Below are 23,113 nucleotides of genomic sequence, written 5' to 3'. Positions count from 1 at the left end.
CCCAGACTCAGGAAGGCCACCACCGATCGGAGGGACTCCATGCAAAATTATTGAACCCGCACGAAGCGGTTCAAAAACTTTAAATCCAGAATTGGACGCACCTTGCCCTCCTTTCTGGGCACCATGAACAGATTTGAGTAAAAACCCCGAAACTTGCCCCGATGTGGCAACGGGACGATCACCCCCTGGGCAAGGAGATCCTGAACCGCCCGTTGGAGATCTTGGAAACGATCTGGGGTCAAATGAAGATTTGAGGGAAAGAATCTGTCTGTTGGGCGTGCTCGAAATTCAATCTTGTACCCTGACCGAATGAGTTCCTGAACCCATCTGTCCTGAACCTTGGCCAGCCAGGGCTCGGGAAAACAGCGCAGACGTCCCCCCACCCCTGAGATGGGTGAGGGCGCCCCTTAGGTCGAGGCGGGTTGGGCCGCCGTGCCAGAGTGGGCGGCTTTTGATTTTCCCGCCCAAGGCTTCTTCTGGCCACCAGAGGCCTTGAAGGATTTTCCCTTGTCTTGTGCCTTGATGGCACGAAAGGACCCCTGGTTAGGTTTAAAGGAAGGGCTCCGCTTACCGTGGAAAGACTTGCCCCTTGACACCTGGGGCAGCAGCGTGCTTTTACCCCCAGTGACCCCCTTTCACCAATTCGTCCAGGGAGTCCCCAAAAAGGCGATTCCCTGCATAAGGGATGTCAGACACCGTCTTCTTGGAAGACTGGTCGGCTGACCAGCTTTTCAACCACACGATGCAAAGGATCTTCACTGCGACTGCAGATAAGCGTGAGACCAAAGGGGCCTCATCCAAGGCCGCGTCACACGTATAAACCAGCCTGAATAATTTGGTCCACCATCTCCAGAGTAGCAGGAGGGGGCGGAATCAGCCACAAGGGTGCGTCTTAGCACCTTAGTCCACTCCACCACAGCCTGAGAGACCATTACTGAGGCGAACACGGGTTTCATCAAGGAACCTGACACCAGATAGGAGTGGCAGGTAGGAGACTCCACCCGCCTATCCGCCAGATCTCTAAACACCGGAGAATCCTCTGCGGGCATCAAAGTGGCTTTATTTTTACCTGGACACAGTGTGGTCCACCTTAGGGGCCGCAAAGGGATAACGGTACTGAAACCGCTTAGGCACCACAAAATTGCGCTTTAAATTGCGCCATTGTTCATTCACTGTTTCGTGAAACTCAGCGGGACAGGGAAACACCTGAACTGACTTCTGGGCTTTGCAGGTCCCAAAGGAAGACCGCTTACCCGTCAGGTGGGGCTCATCTTCTAAATGTAGCATGTCTTTAACAGAGCTAATGAGCGCAGACTTTGCAGTGCGTTCTCTTGCGGACCCGGAGGGGGAATCCTCCAACTCCTCCCCATCCGACTAAGAGGACTGAGACTCTTCAGGGGGTACACTGTCCGTGGCAACCATATCTGGCTCTGAATCAGAAGTTTGGGCCTTCTCTTAGAAGCCCGCTCAGACATCAACAGATCCACTTTGGACGCTAAAGTCGTAAGTGCAGCAGTAAGTGAGACTATTGCAGAGGATTCAGGAGTACCTGAACCCTCCACCAGAGCTGGGGGGAATTTGCTATCCTTGGACTCCATCAGAACACTTCGAGATTAAATGGCGCTGGCCCTTTAAAACGGTGATAACTGCGGTTCCCACCGCAATGAATAACTAGCCTGTGCTACTAAGCACTGAAAAACAACTACCAGCAGAGATATAAACCAGAAAAAACAGCAAAAAATCCCCCAGAAGTGTGCTATACTGTACCCACGCTGCCAGCTCAATCTGTGTGCCAGGAGAAGGAAAAGATGTCACGCCACTAGAGTCAGAATATAGTTCTGAGCCACAAGAAAATGGTTGCCAATGTAAGTCTATGGGGGAGGCTCCGAGAAAATGGCCGCTGAGCACATTGAGGAAACACATTGCCCACACTAAAAATGGCGCCCGAAGGGCGCCAAAGCATTACAGAAAATGCCTGCTGCCCTCACAATGAGGTCAAACAGCCTGCCCACACCTGAAATGGCGGCCCCGCGGTTTTACACCGATTGTGGCCCCCACAAGCATGTCTGTACCCCCAAAATGTTGCACAAGCATCACAGGGACTCAGGGACCCCCGCAAACCCCCCACACAATGGCAGAACCGCTATAATGCCCCCGCAGGGAACGGGAAGGGACACACGGGAACCATACTGACAGACATGAGGGGGATATCACAGACTCCACATAGACTGCCATCCCCATAACAGAGGCCCCACATACACATTATTCTAGCCCCCTGTGAGACCCTTAATGTCATCCAGGGTAGCTCCGAACAGGCGATCTTCTTGAAAAGGCAGATTAGTCAAGGCCTTCTTTGAAGTCTGATCTGCAAACCAGCACTTCAGCCAAAGTATACGCCGGGGGACCACTGCCGAAACCGACAGTCGGCCCAATATGGGAGCAGTGTCCAGCGCGGCATCGAAAATAAATTGCAGCCCCTGCACCAGCTGGTCCAGCAGCTCCTCAAAAGGCAGAGGGAACTTGTTTCCCCTCCAGGTCACAGCATAGGACCTTAGCCCATTCAGTCAATGTTTGCGTGACAAGGGCAACTGTAAACACCGTTCTCAGTGCAAACCCCGCCAGGGAGTACATATTGCAGGCCACAGCCTTCCTATCCTCCGGATCCTTAAAGGACGAGAATCCTCCACTGGGATAAGGGTAGCCTTAATCAGTCTTGAGACCAGGGGGGTCCACCATAGGTGGCACAGTCCACTTCTTTATCAGGGACTTCACAAAAGGGTAGCGTCTAGCAATCCGCTGAGGCACCCCAGGGGAATGCATTGGACGGTCCCATTTTTTGAGCATGTTGCCAAAATACGCGGCAAAGGGAGAAACCTTTGCCGCTCAGGATGGCTTGTGAGTGCCAAACGTAACCTGCGCCCCAGTTGCAGCAGCGTCCTCCAATTTTAGGGTCTCACGCAAAGATACAACCAGTGCGTCCACCAGCGCCTTATCTTCAATGGCAGGGGAGGTAGAAATGTCATCCTCACTGGCTGGACCACTGCACTGCTACAGGTAATCTTAGGTTTATCCTTAGCTCAGCAGAATGCATTTTGGTATGTATTACGCTATGTGTTAGGGGCCTTCAACAATGCGATAGGTTATCAGGAATTGTGTGATTTAGGTCGCTAGGGATGCATGATGGTGCTCCTTGGATGTTGGGCCCCTCTATGTGGCTAGGCTGTGAAGAAAAGTCTCACATGTGTGTTATTGCCATACTCAGGAGGAGTGGCAGAATGTATTTTGGAGTGTCATTTTGCTATGTACATGCTATGTGTAAGAAATATCCTATAAATTGACAACTTTGTGAAAAAAAAAAATAGACTGTGTAAGAACTTACCGTAACATTATTTTCTCCGAGTCCTCTGAAAACATTCAACCCCCAAAAAATAGAGGGGCGGGGGCTGTGACTGTCAGAGGACTCAGAAAATAATTTTACGGTAAGTTCTTACAAACATTCTATTTTCCCTTATGTCCTCTGACAGTCGCAGCCCGTTCAGTAATCCTTCACGAGTGGGATGTCCCAAAGCAGTGTACGTGTGAGGGGTGGGAAGACGTAACCAAAGAAAAGGCAACACGTCAACCAGAAAAATCAAAAAACGTGCTGCGCCAGAAGTGCACAAAAATAATTAGTGATTACATGAATCAACAAGTGTTATCAACAAAATATGGTGTCCATCATATGTGCTCTGATGAAACATAAATGTTCATATAAAGTGCTCCAAAGTAATGATTAGTATATCCAGGTGATGACAGGACAGCCTCAATCCCTTGTGAATCAAGCAGGAACCACCAGTGTGTGAACTCCCTCCACCAGTAAGATTGGCCTCTCACCTTGATACCAGACCCAAACGGGCCAGCATGAGCATATCAGGGGATAAACAGACTATCACAGGTAACCTCTCCAGCCTTCACCTCCGGGGTGGGCTGGAGAGGTTACCTGTGATAGTCTGTTTATCCCCTGATATGCTCATGCTGGCCCGTTTGGGTCTGGTATCAAGGTGAGAGGCCAATCTTACTGGTGGAGGGAGTTCACACACTGGTGGTTCCTGCTTGATTCACAAGGGATTGAGGCTGTCCTGTCATCACCTGGATATACTAATCATTACTTTGGAGCACTTTATATGAACATTTATGTTTCATCAGAGCACATATGATGGACACCATATTTTGTTGATAACACTTGTTGATTCATGTAATCACTAATTATTTTTGTGCACTTCTGGCGCAGCACGTTTTTTGATTTTTATGTTTTTGTTGTGAGGTGTGGACACAATTTGTGTATGCAGCCGGATTTATATATTGATTTATTCTAGCACATTTTATACACATTTGAATTTCACTTAGTCTTGCGCTGATAGTTTTTTCACTATATAACACGTCAACCAGGCCAGAGAAAAAAAAAACTGAGCCAACAGGGCAGCAGAAGCTCAACAGGAGCAAACCCATAAAAAAAAAAAAAAAAATACCCCAGAAAGAGACAGAACTACTTGTCCCTTCAAACAACCGCCGCGCTCAAAAGCTTGCGGCCAAAGGTAACATCCGAAGGATGCCATCACATCAAGTTTGTAGAATTTTGAGAAAGTGTGCACAGACAACCAGGTCAATGCTTTGCACATCTGAGCCACAGAAGCCTGATGGCGAAACGCCCAAGAGGCACTTAAGTAGTAGACTGAGCCCTCACAAGGAAAGGAGGCACCCGACCCTGGATTAAATAGGTCTTAACAACAGTCTGTCCGATCCAATTGAAGAGCAGCACCTAGTGGCTAATGGCTGAGGGAAAGCCCCCTAGAGGTGTGGCGTTTGTAAAGTTTTTTGTTGTTAACCTTTCCACTGCCTAGCCTACTCCTGCAGAGAGGCGCATTACCCACTCGTGAAGGATTACTGAACGGGCAGCGACTGTCCGGACGTAAGAGGAAAAAAACGTTTCTTCATTTTCCCCAAAAACTGAGGGGAAAAATTTACAACTTAAAAAAAAAAAAAAAAAAAAACTCACCATGCCTCTTAACTAAATACCTTGGTCTACTTTACAAAAAGGGGTCATTTGGGGGGTTTTGCTCTGTCCTGACATTTCAGGGCCTCAAGGAGATAGGCAGTTGGTACATCGGGTGTGATCAATTTTCAGTAATTGGTACCATAGCTTCTAGACTCCATAACTTTCACACACACTAATATACACTATCTTGGGTTAATTTTACCAGAGATATGTAGCAGTATAAAATTGACCCAAATGCATGAAGAAAAATACATTTTTCAAAATTTTATAATAAAAATAATAAAGTTGTCTTCAAAATTTTTGCTTTTTTGCTTACATCCAAAAAAAAAAAAAAAAAAAAAAAAAAAACACCCCAGTTGTGATCAAATACCACCAAAAGAAAGCTCTATGTGTGTGAAAAAGAAAAATTTGTTTGGTTTCAGTTTAGCATGGCTGAGCAATTGTCAAAGTGTGAGAGTGCTGAAAGCTGGTCTGGGCAGGAAGAGGGTGTAACTGCTCTGTATGTAAGTGGTTAATGACAAAATTTGATTTTATTGGATTTCTTCGGACACAAAGTATTGTAAATATTTGAAGAATAGGGGAACAGCTGCTATGCTGTTTTTGATATATATTAAACAAAAAAAAAAAAAAAAAAAGAAAAAAAAATGGGCATTTTGTACTTACCATAAAATCCATTTCTCAGAGTTCGACAGACACAGCGTTACATAAATCCCAACTAGTTGGTTATATTGCTTTGAGTAGGAATAGGCAGAACAAAAACACCTGACGTCCTCAGCTGGTATATAACCCCCCACCCTCTCTGCTCTAGGTAATCAGTTTAATAGCAAGCAGTATTAGAAGTATCAGAACTCCATAGAGGGGTGGGTGCTGTGTCAGTCAAACTCAGAAATGGATTTTACAGCAAGTACAAAAATCCCATTTTCTTTCGTTCATTGACACAGCGCGCCATAAATCATAATTACTGGGACCTAAATCTTTACAAAAAGTGCAGCGCCAAAGTGATTTGAATAATAATGTGTCAAGTGAAAAACCACAAAAAAAACATACAATATAAGCAAAATAGTGTCCGAAATACTGAATAAAGTCCCAAAACAAAAATGCAAATGAAAATGAATCCGCATGCAAAGTGTTGAGGAGAACAATCCTTTTCAGTGACGCCCACGGAAAAGTGAAGGATGGGGACACCTCTGTGCACAAGTATCACAAGCAGCTTACCAGAACTCCTTGGCTACTCAATTTAATGAGACAGCCTCTCCCAGCAAGATGTTATACCAATGTCACCAGCGGTTGTCAAGCTCCAATGCTTTAATAATCACTCCATCATATATGCATGAGTATATAAAAAGAATAAAAGCCCATAGCGTAATTCCGTAACATATAAAATCCAATTTATTAAAAGAATACTACTCACAATGAGAAGGTAAAAAAACAGGTACATAGAACGTGCTGTTCCCAGGACCAGGTAGCGGCGTCCCGCAATTGTCCAAAGCAGCATCAAGCAATGTAAAGCAGCCGGCTCCGTAAGGGGGCGTGTGGACTTTGCGTCTGGAGTCGCCAACGTTTCATCATCAAAAGACTTCGTCTGGGCGTTTTTGATGACGAAACGTTGGAGACTCCAGACGCAAAGTCCACACAGGACTTTATTCAGTATTTTGGACACTATTTTGCTTATATTGTATATGTTTTTTTGTGGTTTTTCACTTGCCACATTATTCAAATCACTTTAGCGCTGCACTTTTTGTAAAGATTTTGGTTATTGATCACTGTTAGTCGATTTTGGTGCTAGCTGCTCACATAATTCATATTGAATACACTGTCATTTATTTATCTTAGCTCAGGAATTTTTTTCTCCCCTTTTATAATTACTGGGACATCCAAAAAGCAGGGCCAAAAAAAAAAATGAGGGGTGGGGAAAATAACCCAAGGCTAAGCCCTTAACCAGGACACAGGAGGTCCATCTGAATAAACTGTATTTTTGTAAAATCTTACCGTAAAATTCCTTTGAGTGCTCCGACAGTCGCCGCCCACTCACAGTCTTCACCAATGGGGTATTGACTTAATCTCCACAGGAGTAACTAGGCATAAGACTTGTTAAAAAACAAAGCATTTACATAGACACACCCATGGGGGCTGTCCCACTGGTCCAATACCCCCTGCAATCAGCCATCCCAACTCAGTTTGGTAGCAAGCAGTTAAGAAGAACCCCAATAGAGGGGCGGGGGAGAAAGGAATTTTACAGTAAGATTTTACAAAAATTCAGTTTTCTCTTACGTCCTCCGACAGTCGCCGCCCACTCATACAGTCTTCACCAATGGGGATGTCCCAAAGCAGTGTAGACATGAGGGGTGGGCAACGCAACCATCAGAAAGGCAACGCAGTACCCACAACAGAGAAAGGAACCTTACGTGAACAGAAAGTAACCCTCTGGGTAACAAAAAAAAAAAGACTCAACAGGAGCAACAACCCAGGAAAGCAAATAACCAAGGGGATGAGCAACCCCACAGCCAGGGACCCGAAATAAACCAGGGTTCACTTACGGTACAGCCGCACAGAGAACTTTGCGGCCAAAAGGAGGCATCTGCCGATGCCAGAACATAAATTTTGTAAAATCTTGAAAAGGTGTGTACTGAGGACCAAGTCGCAGCCTTACACACCTGGGCCGCCGAAGCCTGATGTCGGAAAGCCCAGGACGCACTCATCGCTCTGGTAGAGTGAGCCTTGACAGGGAACGGAGGTACCCGTTCCTTGAACGAATAGGCCTGTACAATTGTATGTCTGATCCATGTTGAAATGGTCGCCGCAGACGCAGCCATACCCTTCCGAGGTCCCTCAGGAAGGACAAAGAGAATCAGATTTCCGAAAGGATTCAGTCGACGACAGGTAAACCCTGATCGCCCCGACAACATCCTTAGGATGCTTAGGCTTCGCACAGAGCGAAGGCAAAACAATGTCCTCATTAAGGTGAAAATCAGAAACCGCCTTTGGAAGAAAGGACGGGTTAGGTCGCAAGACCACCTTATCCCTATGAACCACCAGGTAAGGGGAGCGGCAAGACAAAGCCACCAACTCCGACACTCTGTGAGCAGAAGTGATCGCCACAAGAAAGGCAACCTTTTTAGACAGCAGAGGTAACGAGATTTTCCTGATGTTTTCAAACGGGGAACGTTGCAATACGGACAAGACCGAGTTCAAGTCCCATGGAGGTAAGGGCTCCCTACGAGGAGGGGCCAAGTGACACCTTAAATGAAGGTGCGAATCAAAGAATCAGACGCCACGGGGCGCTTGAAAAGGACTGGCAGTGCAGATACCTGGCCCTTAATCGTGGCCAACGCAAGGCGCTGATCCACACCAGTCTGAAGGAAAGCCAGCACTCGCCACAGAGTATGAACAAGGAGAGAAGCCCCTGGACTCACCCCAGGCAAAATAAGCTTTCCATGTATGGTAATAAATCTTACCAGATGATGCTTTCCTAGCCTTGATTAAGGTAGGAATAACCTCTGAGGAGAGACCCCTGTCCCTCAGGACCTGGCTTTCAACAGCCATGCCGTTAAAGCCAGCGACTAAAGCAGGATGGAAGATCGGTCCCCGAGACAGTAGATCTTCTCCCATTGGCAGCCTCCATGGAGGCTCGCCGGCCAGGTGAACGATGTCCGCGTACCAGGACCGGCGTGGCCAGTCCGGCGCCACCAGAACCACCAATGTTGGTTCCGAGGCCAACCTGCGAAGGAACCTGGACAACAACTGAATCGGAGGAAAGGCATACATCAGATGATACTGATGCCAAGGCACCACCAGCGCATCCGAGGCGTCTGCCAGAGGATCGCGCGTTCTTGCCACAAACTTTTCCATCTTGTGGTTTAGCCGAGACGCGAACAGATCCACATCCGGGGATCCCCATTTCGCACACAGCATTTGAAACACCTCCGGGTGTAGGGACCATTCCCCCTGGTCCAGGGTCTGGCAGCTCAGGTAATCGGCCTGCCAATTCTCTACACCCAGAATGTGAACTGCCGATATTGCCGGGACATGAGTCTCGGCCCAAGACAGAATACTGGTCACTTCCTGGGCCACTCTTAGTGCCCCCTTGGTGATTGATGTAAGCCACCGCAGTGGCATTGTCCATCTGCACCTGTACAGGGTGGCCTCTGAAGACGATCCAACCAATTGAGCAGGCACAGCCTGATCGCTCTCAATTCCAATAGGTTTATGGGGGGGGGGGGGGATTCCTCCACCGACCAAGTGCCCTGGGCAGACAGGTTGCCCAGGACTCCACCCCAGCCCGACAGGCTGGCATCTGAGGTAAGTACTGTCCACAGCAGCGGCCGGAAGGATTTTCCGTCCGCCACCGCTGTGGACTGAAGCCACCACAGAAGATCAACTCTGGTTTGGTGACACAGACTCTCAGATCCAAGGACTGTCCCATCTGTTCAGGATCTCCGCTTGGAGAGATCTTGTGTGAAACTGAGCGAACGGTATCGCCTCAAAGGCTGACAGGTCCTGAGTGACGAGGATTTGTTGTCCCGGAGGGCTCTGACCTCGTTCTGTAGAGTCCGGAGCTTGTCCTCCGGCAGAAACACCTTCGCTTGAACAGAGTCCAGAACCATTTCCAAATATGGGAGACGAACCGAAGGAGACAAAGTCGACTTTTGTATGTTGATGGTCCATCCGAACTCCTGAAGCGTCTGCACCGTAGTGGAAAGATCGCGCAGCAGGCTCTGGCTGGCACTCGACCTTAACAGGAGATCGTCCAGATATCCCAAGACCACAATGCCCTGAGCCCGCCAACAGGCCCAGAACTGGAGCCAGCACTTTGGTAAACACCCTTGGAGCCGAAGCGAGACCGAAAGGTAACGCCAAACTGATAGTGTTCCTCCGCTAAGGTGAATCGGAGGTACCTCTGATGACCCTCGAAAATGGGGATGTGCAGATACGCATCCTTTAGGTCGATAGAGGCCAGGAACTCGCCTGGACTCAGGCAGGCTACCACCGAGCGGAGTGATTCCATGCGGAACTTCCGAACGCGTACAAATCGGTTCAGAGCTTTTAAGTCCAGAATCGGACGCACCTTGCCCTCCTTTCTGGGTAGTGGGCACGGTAAACCGATTCGAGTAAAACCGCCGAAACCTGTCCCGATGAGGCACCCGGACAATCACCCCCTAGGCGAGGAGATCTTGCACCGCCTGATGCAGGTCCTGTAACCGCCCTGGGGTCAAATGAAGATTTGAGGGAAAGAATCTGTCCGCCGGCCGCAAAAATGGATTTTTGTAAGATCTTACCGTAAAATCCTTTTCTCTTAAGCTCATTGACAGACGTAGTCTTCTTGATTCTCAAGAGCTGGGTTATGTTGTCTCCGCAGGAGTAGGACTAGGCAGAAAGACAAAACGTTCTGGCTCCACCTTAGGGGCAGTCCCTGAGGGTATATCCTCCCTCTCTCTGCTACAGGGAATCAGTTCTGTTCTAAAGCAGTAACAGAGAATTTAGCCCAACCCAACTCAATGATAGAGGGGCGGGTACTACGTCTGTCAATGAGCTTAAGAGAAAAGGATTTTACGGTAAGATCTTACAAAAATCCATTTTTCTCTATCGCTCATTGACAGACGTAGTCTTCTTGATTCTCAAGAGCTGGGACATCCAGAAGCAGTGCCACAAATGAGGGGTGGGATTGACAAAAATCAAAATCCAATCTAGAACGCCCAACCGGTGCCAAACTAGAAGTTTTAAAGGCTCATTATAAACAAAGAATGAGACTCAAAAGAAAAATTTCCAACGGAAAAAACCCTCGAGGCAGACCACTGGTCTCCTCAAATGGCGGCCTGCAAAACCTTGCGGCCAAACACGGCATCAGATGATGCCATTACATCAACTTTATGTTTTGTAAAGGTATGCACCGACGACCAGGTAGCCGCCTTGCACACCTGGACCACTGACGCCTGATGGCGAAAGGCCCATGACGCACTAAGTGCCCGAGTGGAGTGCGCCTTAACAGGGAACGGGGGCTCCCGACCCTTAATAGAATAAGCCTGTACCACCGTCTGTCTGATCCATTTGGAAATGGTCGCGGCAGATGCAGGCAACCCCTTTTTGGGTCCATCCGGGATCACAAAAAGTGAATCCGTCTTGCGAAACGAGTCTGTCGTTTTTAAGTATACCCTGATCGCCCGGACCACATCCAAGGAGTGTAAAGCAAACTCCCGAGGATGACTGGGCTTAGGACACAGGGAAGGTAATACAATTTCTTCATTCAGATGAAATTCTGAAACCACTTTTGGTAGGAAGGATTGATTCGGACGAAGAACCACCTTATCTCTATGAACCACCAGATATGGGGAACGACAAGATAAAGCGGCCAGTTCTGACACCCTGCGTGCAGAAGTGATAGCCACCAAGAAGGCCACCTTCTGGGACAACGTAGGTAGAGGAATCTCCCTAATATCTTCAAAGGGAGGTTTCTGAAGAACTGACAATACTAAATTAAGATCCCAGGGTGGTAACGGCGCGCGCACTGGCGGAGCCAGATGTCGCACCCCCTGGATGAAATTCCGCACCAAGGAATGAGTAGCCAAAGGCTTCTGAAAGAAGATAGCTAAAGCTGAGACCTGACCCTTGATAGTGCTCAAGGCCAGTTTCTGCTCAACCCCTTGTTGCAGAAAAGCTAATATTCGACTAACCGAATAAGACCGTGGACGGAACCCCAAAGGTTCACACCATGCAATGTAGGACTTCCATGTGCGATGATAAATCTTTCTGGAAGTTGCTTTCCTTGCTTCAACTAGAGTAGGAATAACTGAAGCTGACAATCCCTTGTCCTTCAGCACCTGGGTCTCAATAGCCAGGCCGTTAAAGCCAGCGATCGTAAAGCAGGATGGAAGATCGGTCCCTGAGACAGTAGGTCCTCCCTGAGAGGAAGTCTCCACGGGACGTCCGCCACCAGTCTGACCACGTCGGCGTACCAAGCTCGACGAGGCCAGTCCGGAGCTACCAGAATTACTGGAATTCCTTCCTCCTCTATCCTGCGAAGAAGTCTTGGCAGTAACGCGAGAGGAGGGAAGGCATACATTAGCTGGTATTGCCCCCACGGGGCGATCAGTGCGTCTGCGGTCTCTGCTAGAGGATCGCGGGAGCGAGCCACGAATCTCTGTACTTTCCTGTTGAATCGTGATGCCAACAGATCCACATCCGGGGTGCCCCACCGTAGGCACAACTGGTGGAAAACGTCTGGATGGAGGGACCATTCCCCCTGATCCAGAGTCTGACGGCTGAGATAATCTGCCTGCCAATTCTCCACCCCCGGAATGAACACCGCAGAGATAGCTGGAACAAATCGTTCCGCCCAGCGAAGAATGCAAGCCACTTCTTTGGCCGCTCGGACACTCTTGGTGCCCCCCTGGTGATTGACATAAGCCACGGCCGTGGCATTGTCCGACTGGATCCGAACCGGGCTGCCCTGGAGCTGCTCGGTCCAGTGAATCAGACAAAGTCTGATCGCTCTCAGTTCCAATACATTTATCGGCAACCTGGATTCTTCCGGGGACCAAAGTCCCTGGACAGATAACTGACCGAGAATTCCTCCCCATCCGGATAGACTGGCATCCGTGGTCACTATCGTCCAATATATTGGCAGAAATTACTTTCCCTGGCTGAGCATCGGAGACCGAAGCCACAAGACCAGAGACTCTCTGGTCTGTTTGCTCAATCGGATCTGATTGTCCAGGGATTCCGATTCCATCTGAGAAGAATCTCTTGCTGAAGAATTCGGGTATGGGACGGGCAAATGGGACTGCTTCGAAGGAAGCCACCATCAACCCCAGAACCCTCATGCAAGTCCGAAGGGAAGACCAGCTGTTGGATAGTAACAACTGGACTGCTGATTGAATCTTTCGGAGTTTCCCTACCGGAAGGAAAACTCTTATCCTGACTGTGTCTAGAATTAGACCCAGATATTCGAGCCTCTGGGTGGGAACCAGAAATGACTTTTGCTGGTTCACCAGCCACCCGAATTCCTGTAAAGAAATCATAGTAATTTCTATGTTTTGTAGCAAGGTCTGAGGAGACTCTGCATGAAGCAGAAGATCGTCTAGGTAACCAAGAATCAATATGCCTCTTTGGCGCAGTAGTGCCAACATTGGGGCCAACACCTTCGTGAAGACCCGAGGAGCCGTGGCGAGACCGAAAGGTAACGCCACAAACTGATAGTGGTTCTCTTCTACGGAAAAGCGTAGAAACCGCTGATGTCCTGCGAAAATGGGAATGTGAAGATATGCGTCCTTGATGTCTATGGACGCTAGGACATCCCCTGGATGCAGGAAGGCTGCTACTGTGCGAATGGACTCCATTCTGAATTTTCTTATGTTGACAAAAGAATTGAGTGCCCTTAAGTCCAGAATTGGACGCACTTTGCCCTCTTTCCTGGGTATTGTAAATAGGTTTGAATAAAACCCCTGAAAACGTTCTGTCCGAGGAACGTGGACTACCACTCGTTGTAGTAAATCCGTGACTGCTCTCCGCAGATCTTCTAAACGATCCGGGGATAGTCGAATATTGGAAGGGAAGAATCGCGCCGGTGGGAGAGATCGAAACTCGATCTTGTACCCTGACCTTATGACTTCGCAAACCCACTTGTCCGGGATTCTGGAAAGCCATGGATCCGGGAACCGGCGAAGACGTCCCCCCACCCCAGTTATGGGTGGGGGCGCACCTTCAGGCTTTGGACGATTTATCTTCAGGTCTGGAGGGGGCGGGCTTTTGCTTGCCCGACCAACGACCCCAGAAGCCTCCTGAAGGAGCTTTGGAGGACTTAATTTTTTCACCCGCGGGACGAAAAAACCTCTTGTGAGCAGAAAAAGAAGGCCCTCGTCTTTGACGAGTTCCTTTACCTTTAAAATTTTGCGGTAAAAAGGTGCTCTTTCCACCCGTGAGATCCTTAATGATCTCATCTAAGTTGGCTCCAAATAGACGCTCTCCTAAAAAGGGGATATTAGCCAATGCTTTTTTGGAACCTTGATCGGCTAACCAACCTTTTAGCCACAGTGTACGCCTGAGAACCACTGCTGAGACTGATGCTCGCGCCAATAATGGAGTGGCGTCTAACGCCGCATCACACACAAACTAACCCCTGTATCATTTGTTCCAACAAATCTGATACCGCCTGAGGGACCTCTTCTAAGTCCCGGCGTAACCACTTGGTCCATTCAGTTACAGCCTGCGAAACCAGACCAATAGCTATTATAGGTCTGAAAGCTGATCCAATCAAGGAAAACATGGTGCGAGACATAGCTTCTATCTTGCGATCCACTGGATCTTTAAAAGACGGAGCGTCTTCTAGAGGAATAACCGTGGCTTTATTCAATCTAGCAATTGGTGAATCCACCACAGGTGGTTCTATCCATTTCTTAATGAGGGTTTCCTCAAACGGATAACGCCTGTTAATGCGTTTAGAAATAGTAAAAGTGCGTTTTGGCAGACTCCATTCTTCTTTGATTGGATTGCCAAAACATTTGGGCAATGGAAAAACCTTCGCCACTTTGATGCGTTTTTTAGTCCCAAAAGGGATTTCAGTTTCAGCTATTTCTGACGGAATACCCTGTAATCTTAAGGTTTCTTGAACAGATACAATGAGTGCGTTTACCAACGCTTCCTCTTTGGCTATGGCTGATGCCGAAACATCCTCCTCACTGTCTGAAGAGACAGTACACGAGACACCAATCCCAGATGAGGTGCCTGCAACTGCAGAAATAGGCTCAGAGTCTGAATCCGAGGTTTCAGATAATAAGGGGTTAGGCGGGGGTCGCTTTCTTGCGCCCTGTCCCTGACAAGCCACTTCCACCCGGGACACAAAAGTTTCCATAATAGCTGACAATGATTCAATTGTCAGTGGGGTGCTGGAGGATCCTGCAGACCCCTCGAGGGGATCCGGAGGAGATACATGAGTGGCAGGGTCCATGTTAATTCAGGACACCTTTGCCAGAAAAAACAAAAAAACCTTACTTTTTTTTTTTTTTTTTTTTTAATGTGTCTCCCCCCTAGCGCAATAGCGCCCCTCAAAGTACCTGCTTCTCGATCCCCAGAGAGAGGAGAGAGGGACCCCCAAGGCTCACCAACCGATGCAGTGAAGTTTCCAACCAACTGCAGTCAGCGTCTGTCTTTTACAGACTGGAAGGAGCTGTTGCTTTTTCCCGGGTAGAAGGACGTGGCTCCGCCCCCTGTGTACGCCTTCCGGCGTTCCCAGCTCTCCACGAGGTAGCTGGGCTCATGAAACATGGCCGCCCCCATACAAGAGACATAAGACTCCAAAAACATGGCGGCCGGCGTGACCTGAGGACATACATGCACCTGGTCTACGGCAGAATGGCGGCGGACCGCCGAAATCGTTTTTCCCAGCACATCCACCTGCATCTCTGCTAAGTGGCGATATATAGATCTACAGGAGATACACTACAAATAAGGTAGGATTATACCTCCTATGTCTGCTGTAATGTTACAGTCTGCTGGGTAGAGTGTTAGCTCTCAAACCAAGTCCACTTCCCACAAACACATGCTGTATTTACAAGGGGGACTTTTTAGTGTCAGATATATACTGACCATGTATGGAGGGGCCCATAATTCATACTGCCTCATAACGAGGAAAGAAAAAAGGGAACGTTTACTCACCATACCAAACCGACAGGCACCCTCTCTTCACAATACCCTCTCCACCGGGGTGGGGGGTTGTGGACCACTCCGGACGCTTCGACTCTCTGGTTCCTGGCGTCCAAGCGAGACTTTTAACTCGCAAGGTCAGTCCCTCCACTGGGACTCCGTCGCGGCCGACCCAGCGCGGAGCTCTGGTCTGCACGCGCTCGTAGGCAGAAACCGGGGTGACCACTGGATCTCAACATCCAGCCCGTCGCCCGGCCCAGCATACTTACTTGAATGTGTCGCGGCCGACCAAGCGCAATGCAATGGTGTGCGCGCGCTCGTAGGCCGGCTGGGGTGACCACAAGTGTCGCCCAGTCCGGCGTTTTTGCTTGAAGATCTCACAGGAAAAAAACACTGGAGAAAAACTACCTAAAAAATGTTTTTTCTAAAGAAAAAAATCTTGCCAGGACCAAAAGATCCCAGCAAGGAACTTAGGTCCTTACTCCTGACTAGACAGAAAAAAAACTGATTCCCTGTAGCAGAGAGAGGGAGGATATACCCTCAGGGACTGCCCCTAAGGTGGAGCCAGAACGTTTTGTCTTTCTGCCTAGTCCTACTCCTGTGGAGACAACATAACCCAGCTCTTGAGAATCAAGAAGACTACGTCTGTCAATGAGCGATAGAGAAAAGGAATTCGATCTTGTAACCTGATCTAATGATTTCCTGAACCCATCTGTCTGGAATTCGAAGCAGCCAAGGTTGGAGGAAACCACGCACACGTCCCCCCACCCCGGAAACGGGTGAGGGCGTCCCATCAGGCAGAGGCGGACTGGGCTGCCGCACCAGCCTGGCCTGATTTTGGCTTGCCCACCCAGGGCTTTCTCTGGCCACTTTGGCCCTTGAAGGGTTTCCCCTTGTTCTGTGCCTTGAAGGCACAAAAGGACCCCTGATTTGGTTTAAAGGAGGGGCCCCGCTTACCGCTGAAAAACTTGCCTTTAGGATTCTGGGGCAGCAGAGTGCTCTTGCCCCCAGTGACCCCTTTAACCAATTTATCCAGGGATTCCCCAAACAGGCGAGACCCTGCATAAGGGATGTCAGCCACCGTTTTTCTCGAAGTCAGCTCTTTAACCATATCAGGCGACAGTTAATCACCGCAACACTACACAGGCGCGCAGCTAATGGGGCCTCATTACACAAATACATAAATCCTTGATGGATCTGGTCCACCATCGCCACAGTAGTATGAGGAGCGGAATCAGCCACAAGGGTGCGTTTTAGCACCTTGGTCCAGTCCGCCACAGCCTGAGCCGCCATGACAGAGGCGAAAATGGGCTTTAGCAGGGAACCCGCCACCATGTAGGCATGGCGGGCAAGGGATTCCATCCTCCTATCCATAGGATCCTTTAACACCGGAGAATCCTCGGTGGGTAGGTACTAGAGTGGCCTTGTTCAATCGGGCCACAGTGTTATCCACCTGAGTGGCCACACACCAGCGCGAATCCGTAGGAGATGCAAAGGGATAAAGGAGCTGAAACCTCTTTGGCACCACAAAGGTGTGTTTTAAATGACGCCATTGATCATTCACAGTAGCGTGAAACTCAGCGAGGCAAGAGAACACCTGCGCCGCCTTGCGGGTCCTGTGTGTGCCAAAAGAGGACACAATGCCTGGAGGATTGGGCTCATCCTCTAAATGTAGTGTTTCTTTAATGGCAAAAATCAGCGCATCAATAGCTGCGTGGTCCTCGGCTGTCCCGGGGGGGGAATCATCCACCCCTGCAACCTCCGCCTCCCCCTCAGACTGAGAAGAGCGAGACCCCCTCAAGGGTTATGGCAACCATATCAGATTCAGAAGACAAGGACAAACTAGGCCTTTTCCTGGCAGCACGTTCAGACATCAGAATCTCCACCAAAGTCGCCACTGCAGCAGACAAAGTAGACAAAGCAGAGGATTCAGAGGAACCTGAATCCCCCACCAGGGCTGTGGGAAATTTGCTGTCCTGAGAATCCATGTTAAAAAAACTAAATTTTTTTTTTTTTTTTTATAAGGTACTGGCCCTTTAAGCGCGCCGCAGACCCCCGCAGCACACCACTACAAAGACTGAACACACAGACCCTCAATCAGGATAACTGATAGCCAGAAGGATTGCACAAGGAAAAAGACAGCAGACAGACCCCCACAAGTGTTACCACCGCAGTCAAACTCGCCAGAGTAAAAAGGAGGAAGTGATGTCACCGCAGGAGGCTGAAGGCTAAGGAAAAAATGGTTGCCAATAGAAAGTAATGGGAGACTTTGGTAAAATGGCCGCCAACATGTGCTCGGAACGAACATTTTGCCACGCACAAGATGGCACCACAAGGCGTCAAAAACACCACATACAATGCTGTATAAGCGCCCATAGTGTAGATAACACCCCCGCAGGGAATAACAGACACACAGGACTGCCGCCCCAGACAGAGGCCCCACACAGAATGTACTTACCTGTACCCGATGGCGTGGGGTGCCTCAGACGGGAAACCGCCCACCCTTAGATGGCAGGGGTGCCGTCAGCCAAAAGACGCAGGGCGCCAACAGTGCACGGAGAAACGTGGATGAGACGTCCAGGCGAGGTAGCCACCTCGCAGGCTGCATCCCTGAGGACAGGGATGGGTCGTTTGCGAGGCCAGGGCGAACACATAGCCTGCTAAACGCTCGATGGCGGGCTGGGATTCCATTAGGCCCTCTGTCCTGGAAAACCAGTCCGACTCCCAGCTCCGCAACGTCGTCTTCATCCGAAGATCCGACTAACGCTGACAAAATAAACAGCTAGTAGTGCAAAGAAAAAAAAAACATTTGCAGTAAATAAAATCATAAAATAGAAGAAGGCCGAGACTGAAGCCCCAGCACAGGGAAGCCCATCTTACTCCTTAACTAGGCAGAAGACAAACTGAGTTGGGATGGCTGATTGCAGGGGGTATTGGACCAGTGGGACAGCCCCCATGGGTGTGTCGTATGTAAATGCTTTGTTTTTTAACAAGTCTTATGCCTAGTTACTCCTGTGGAGATGAAGTCAATACCCCATTGGTGAAGACTGTATGAGTGGGCGGCGACTGTTGGAGGACGCAAGAGAAATAAAGTTTAAAGAAAAAACACCCCTCAAGAGGGAACAGCCCCCTCTTAAACAGCAGCTTGCAAAACTTTGCAGCCAAAAGAAGCATCCACAGATGCCAAAGTATCTACCTCTTCGAATTTTGTGAAGGTATGCACAGACGACCAAGTGGCTGTCTTGCAAACTTGCGATAATTGTGCCTGATGGAAGACCCAAGAAGTACTTAGCGCCCGAGTAGAATGCACCGTGACAGGGAAAGGTGGAACCTGACTGGGGCAAACACAGCCACTGTATATTGTCCTTCCTGTATGCATTATGTTTATTGCATGTGTATACCTTAAGAACCAAGTGTTTGTAGTGTGGTTTGTGTGGAGAGAGTGAGAACTCTTTCACTTGGGACTATCATATGTCTGAGCAGTGTCCCTCAGGAGATGGGTGGGGGTTTGTTGTTAAATACCTGCCTTCTATTGTCCTATTGTTTCTGTCTGGCAGAGTAAGGTTATTATGGGATGTTCAGCTTTGTGTGTGGAATGTCTCGAAGAGGGAGGGGTTTTGGCAGAGTGTAGATCCCTTGTGTTTTCAACAAACAAGGCATTCTAGTGTTTGACCTCCAAGCTATGTGTCGTCTGGTTATTGGAGGGTTGCGAATATTATACGCTACCAGGATTATTGTATGCTGTGTCTGACTACCAGTGGAGATATTGTGGATCATACTGCTACTCCGCTACACTGACCTTTACTGGAATAGGCCTGAGCACCACCATCTGCCTGATCCATCTGGAGATGGTAGCTGAAGAAGCGACCAGCCCTTTCCTTGGTCCGTCCATAACCACAAAAAGGTCTGACCTCCGAAAGAACTCAGGAGCTGGCAGATACACCCAAATCACATGAACCACCTCCAAGGTATGCAAAGAAAATTCCCTGGGATGAGCCAGCTTGGGACAAAAGGCAACATAACGTCCTCATTCAAATGGAAGCCAGACAACTTTGGGCAGGAATGGACAGGGATGAAGAACCACTTTATCCCTATGGACATCTAAATAGGGACCGCAACAGGAAAATGCCGCCAATTCCGATACCCTGCAGGCCACACAAGGGGACTCGGGACCTAAAAAAAAAAAAAAACCTGAAAAAGGCCAAAAAAAACAAAAAACAAAAACAGACAGTCTGAGCAGGGAAAGGCAGGGGGGGGGGGGGGGGGGGAGGACGCTTCCTCCTGGGACTTTGCCTACATGCCACTTCAACCTGGGACACTAAGGACTGCATGACCACCGTCAGTGAAACCATGGGAAGCTGGGGTTCCGAGGGACCTGCCATCTCCATGAGGGGGGTCAGTGGGGGAGATTTGAACCTCAGGCTCCATAAGGAAAGAGGCTTTTCTTCAACCTTTAGCTAGCAATCTACCTTCTTACATCAGAGACTCTAGTTATGTCAGTGACCTGCTTAAACATTACTCATGGAAAGATCATTACATGTGGGGTTCATTGGATGTTTCTTCCCTTTACACTTCCATTCAATACAATATAGGTCTCAGGGCGGTACAATACTTTCTCACCAGCAATGTTAATGTCAGACAAGCCAACTTCATAGTGGATAGTGGAATTTTGCCTGACCCACAACTATTTCACCTTCTTGGATCAGTTTTATCTCCAGCTCAAGGGCACAGTGATGGGAGCCAATTTTGCCCCATGCTATGCAAAAGAAAAAAAAAGAGAAAAAAAAAAAAAAAAAAAAAAAAAAAAAAAAAAAAACACCCTCAGAGGCAGAAGTCTCTGCCACCACAGCCTGCCAAACCTTGCGGTCAAAAGCATCATCCGCAGATGCAAAAATATCCACTTTGTAAAAAACCTAGTGAATGGGTGCACAGACGACCAAATGGCCGCTTTGCAAACCTGAACCACCGACGCCTGATGACAGAAGGCCCAGGAGAAACTGAGCGCCCTCGTAGAAGGCACATTAACAGGAAGAGAGGAACCTGACCCTTAATGGAATAGGCCTGCACCACCATCTGCCCGATCCATCTGGAAATGGTTGCAGTAGACGCAGCCTGTCCCTTACGAGTACCCTCCCGTAAGAATAAACAAGGAGTCCGACTTCCGAATAGACTCCCTCGCCATCAAGTACACCCTAATGGCCCGAACCATGTTCAACGAGTGCAATGCGTAACCTCCTTGGGGTGCATAGGCTTAGGACATAACTAAGGCAGCTCAACGTCCTCATTCAAGTGAAACCTAGACACGACAGGGACAAAGCACCACCTTGTCCCAATGAACCACCAGATAAGGCGACTAACAGGACAACGCAGCCAACTCCGAGACCCTGCGTGCAGAAGTAATTGCCACCAAGTAGGCCACTTTGTGACAAGTTAAGTAAAGGAATTTAACAAATATTCTCAAACATCAGCCTTTGGAGGACCGACAGTACTAGATTGAAGTCCCACAGAGGCACGAGAGACCGCACCAGAGGAGCCAAATGACAAACACCCTGCACTAATGTTTGAAAGGAAACTGGATTTGGGCACCAATGAGGGTCAGATTTTGGCAAACGTTGATCAACACCTTTTGATAAGAACTCCAGAAGATGCGATACCGAGAAGGAGCGGGCGGAAATTCCATGACTCACACCAAGAAATATACGCTTTCCAAACTTGATGGTACATTTTTGGAGAGGTAGACTTTTTAGCTCTTGAGGGTAGGAATCACAAATTCTGACAAACCCATATCCTTCAGTACCTTTCAATTTTCCACCACTGGAATGTGCACTGCCGATAGTGCCAGAACAAGACGTTCCACCCTTTGCAGAATACCGGTGTGTTAGAAAATCATACCCCGTGAGAAATCCATACCCACGTCACTTCCTGTCAAGAACAGCTGAGCAGCGTAGCAGTGCGCATGCTCACAGCTGTGGATACGTCATTGAACAGCTGAGGAGCTGACTAGTGTGCATGTACGGAGGGTATGGATTTTTTTCACGGGTGTGTGTGTGTGTGTGTGTGTGTGTGTGTGTGTGTGTGTGTGTGTGTGTGTAACGTTACACTGACTCAGCTGTTGCGGCATTTACATTAAAACAGCTCGGCAGCAACATGAGTCATCTCCGCTCCTATCCCTGTCACTTCCCCGATCTCTGCTACTAAATATAAAAGCGGCGGCGGGTGTATGAAAAGATAAATGACGGAGATCTCGGCTCCGTGATTTATCTTTTCATACACCCGCCGCCGCTTTTATATTTGCTAGCCCAGATCAGGAAGTGACAGGGATAGGAGCGGAGATGACTCATATTGCAGCCGAGCTGTTTTAATGTAAACCCTGCAAGTGTAACGTTACACACACTACCGTGATAAATCCATACCCTCAGAGCATGCGCACTTGTCAGGCCCTCAGCTGTTCAATGACGTAGGTGTGCCGGAAGTGATGAGGGTATGTATTTTTTACGGGTATGGTTTTTTCACGGAACACCGGCCCTTTCTTTTGCACCTAGGGCACTTCTGGTGCCTCCTAGGTGATTGATATATGCCACAGCCCTGGCGCTGTCCCATTGGAACCTCACCGGACACCCCCGCAGAGGAACCATCCACCGGAGTAAGTCTGATGGCGTGAATTCCCATGCAGTTGTCGGCAGACTGGACTAGAACCCCTGGGCTGAGCCCCATGCCCAGGACCTTGCGACTGTTGGGAAGGGAAAATGGCCCTGTGATATCGGGCTACACAAACATGGAGGCCAGCTGGAGACCAAGACTAAGGAAAAATGTCTGCCATCAGCTACAGAAGCATGCTGCCAGGATCTTTCCGGATACCTCTGCAATGCTGCACCCTCCAATAGGAGACTTCTCTCCCCCCCCCCCCCCCCAAAAATAGGACACATTAGGGGAGACTCCGCTGCACTCTGTAGTGTGGGTATAGTGCAGGGGGGTCCCAGTGAAAACAGTAGGGCATGCATCTAGGGGTCTCCTTCAGACTACCAGGGCAGGACGGGGGGGGGGGGGGGAAAGAACCTGAGGGTCTCCACTGCATTCTCTGCCCTGGGATCCAAAACACACCAAAAGGGAACACTGTACTTACTCTTCCATGGTGCAGGCAACGCTCCAGACAGAACCCTCGCCACTGAAGTAGGGGAGCTATCGGCCAAGGGACCGCTGCAACTCAGACCCTCATCAGGTCGTATGTGACCCTGCGGGACATTTAACTCGCAGGCCAGCCTCTGTCCGTGAGGCTATGTCGCGGCCGACCTAGCGTGTAGCTGCAGTCTGCACGCACTCGCCGGCTGGGCGGACCACTGGATCTAGATTATCCAGCCTGTCAGTACAGCCTGGCAGTCGATTGTAGATCTCCAGAGGAAAAAAAGAAAAAAGCTAGGTCCTTACTCCTGACTAGACCGATTA

The sequence above is a fragment of the Pelophylax lessonae genome (assembly GCF_965119305.1).
Source record: "Pelophylax lessonae genome assembly, chromosome: 1".
Lineage (NCBI taxonomy): Eukaryota > Metazoa > Chordata > Amphibia > Anura > Ranidae > Pelophylax > Pelophylax lessonae.
This window is presented reverse-complemented; position numbering follows the sequence as displayed.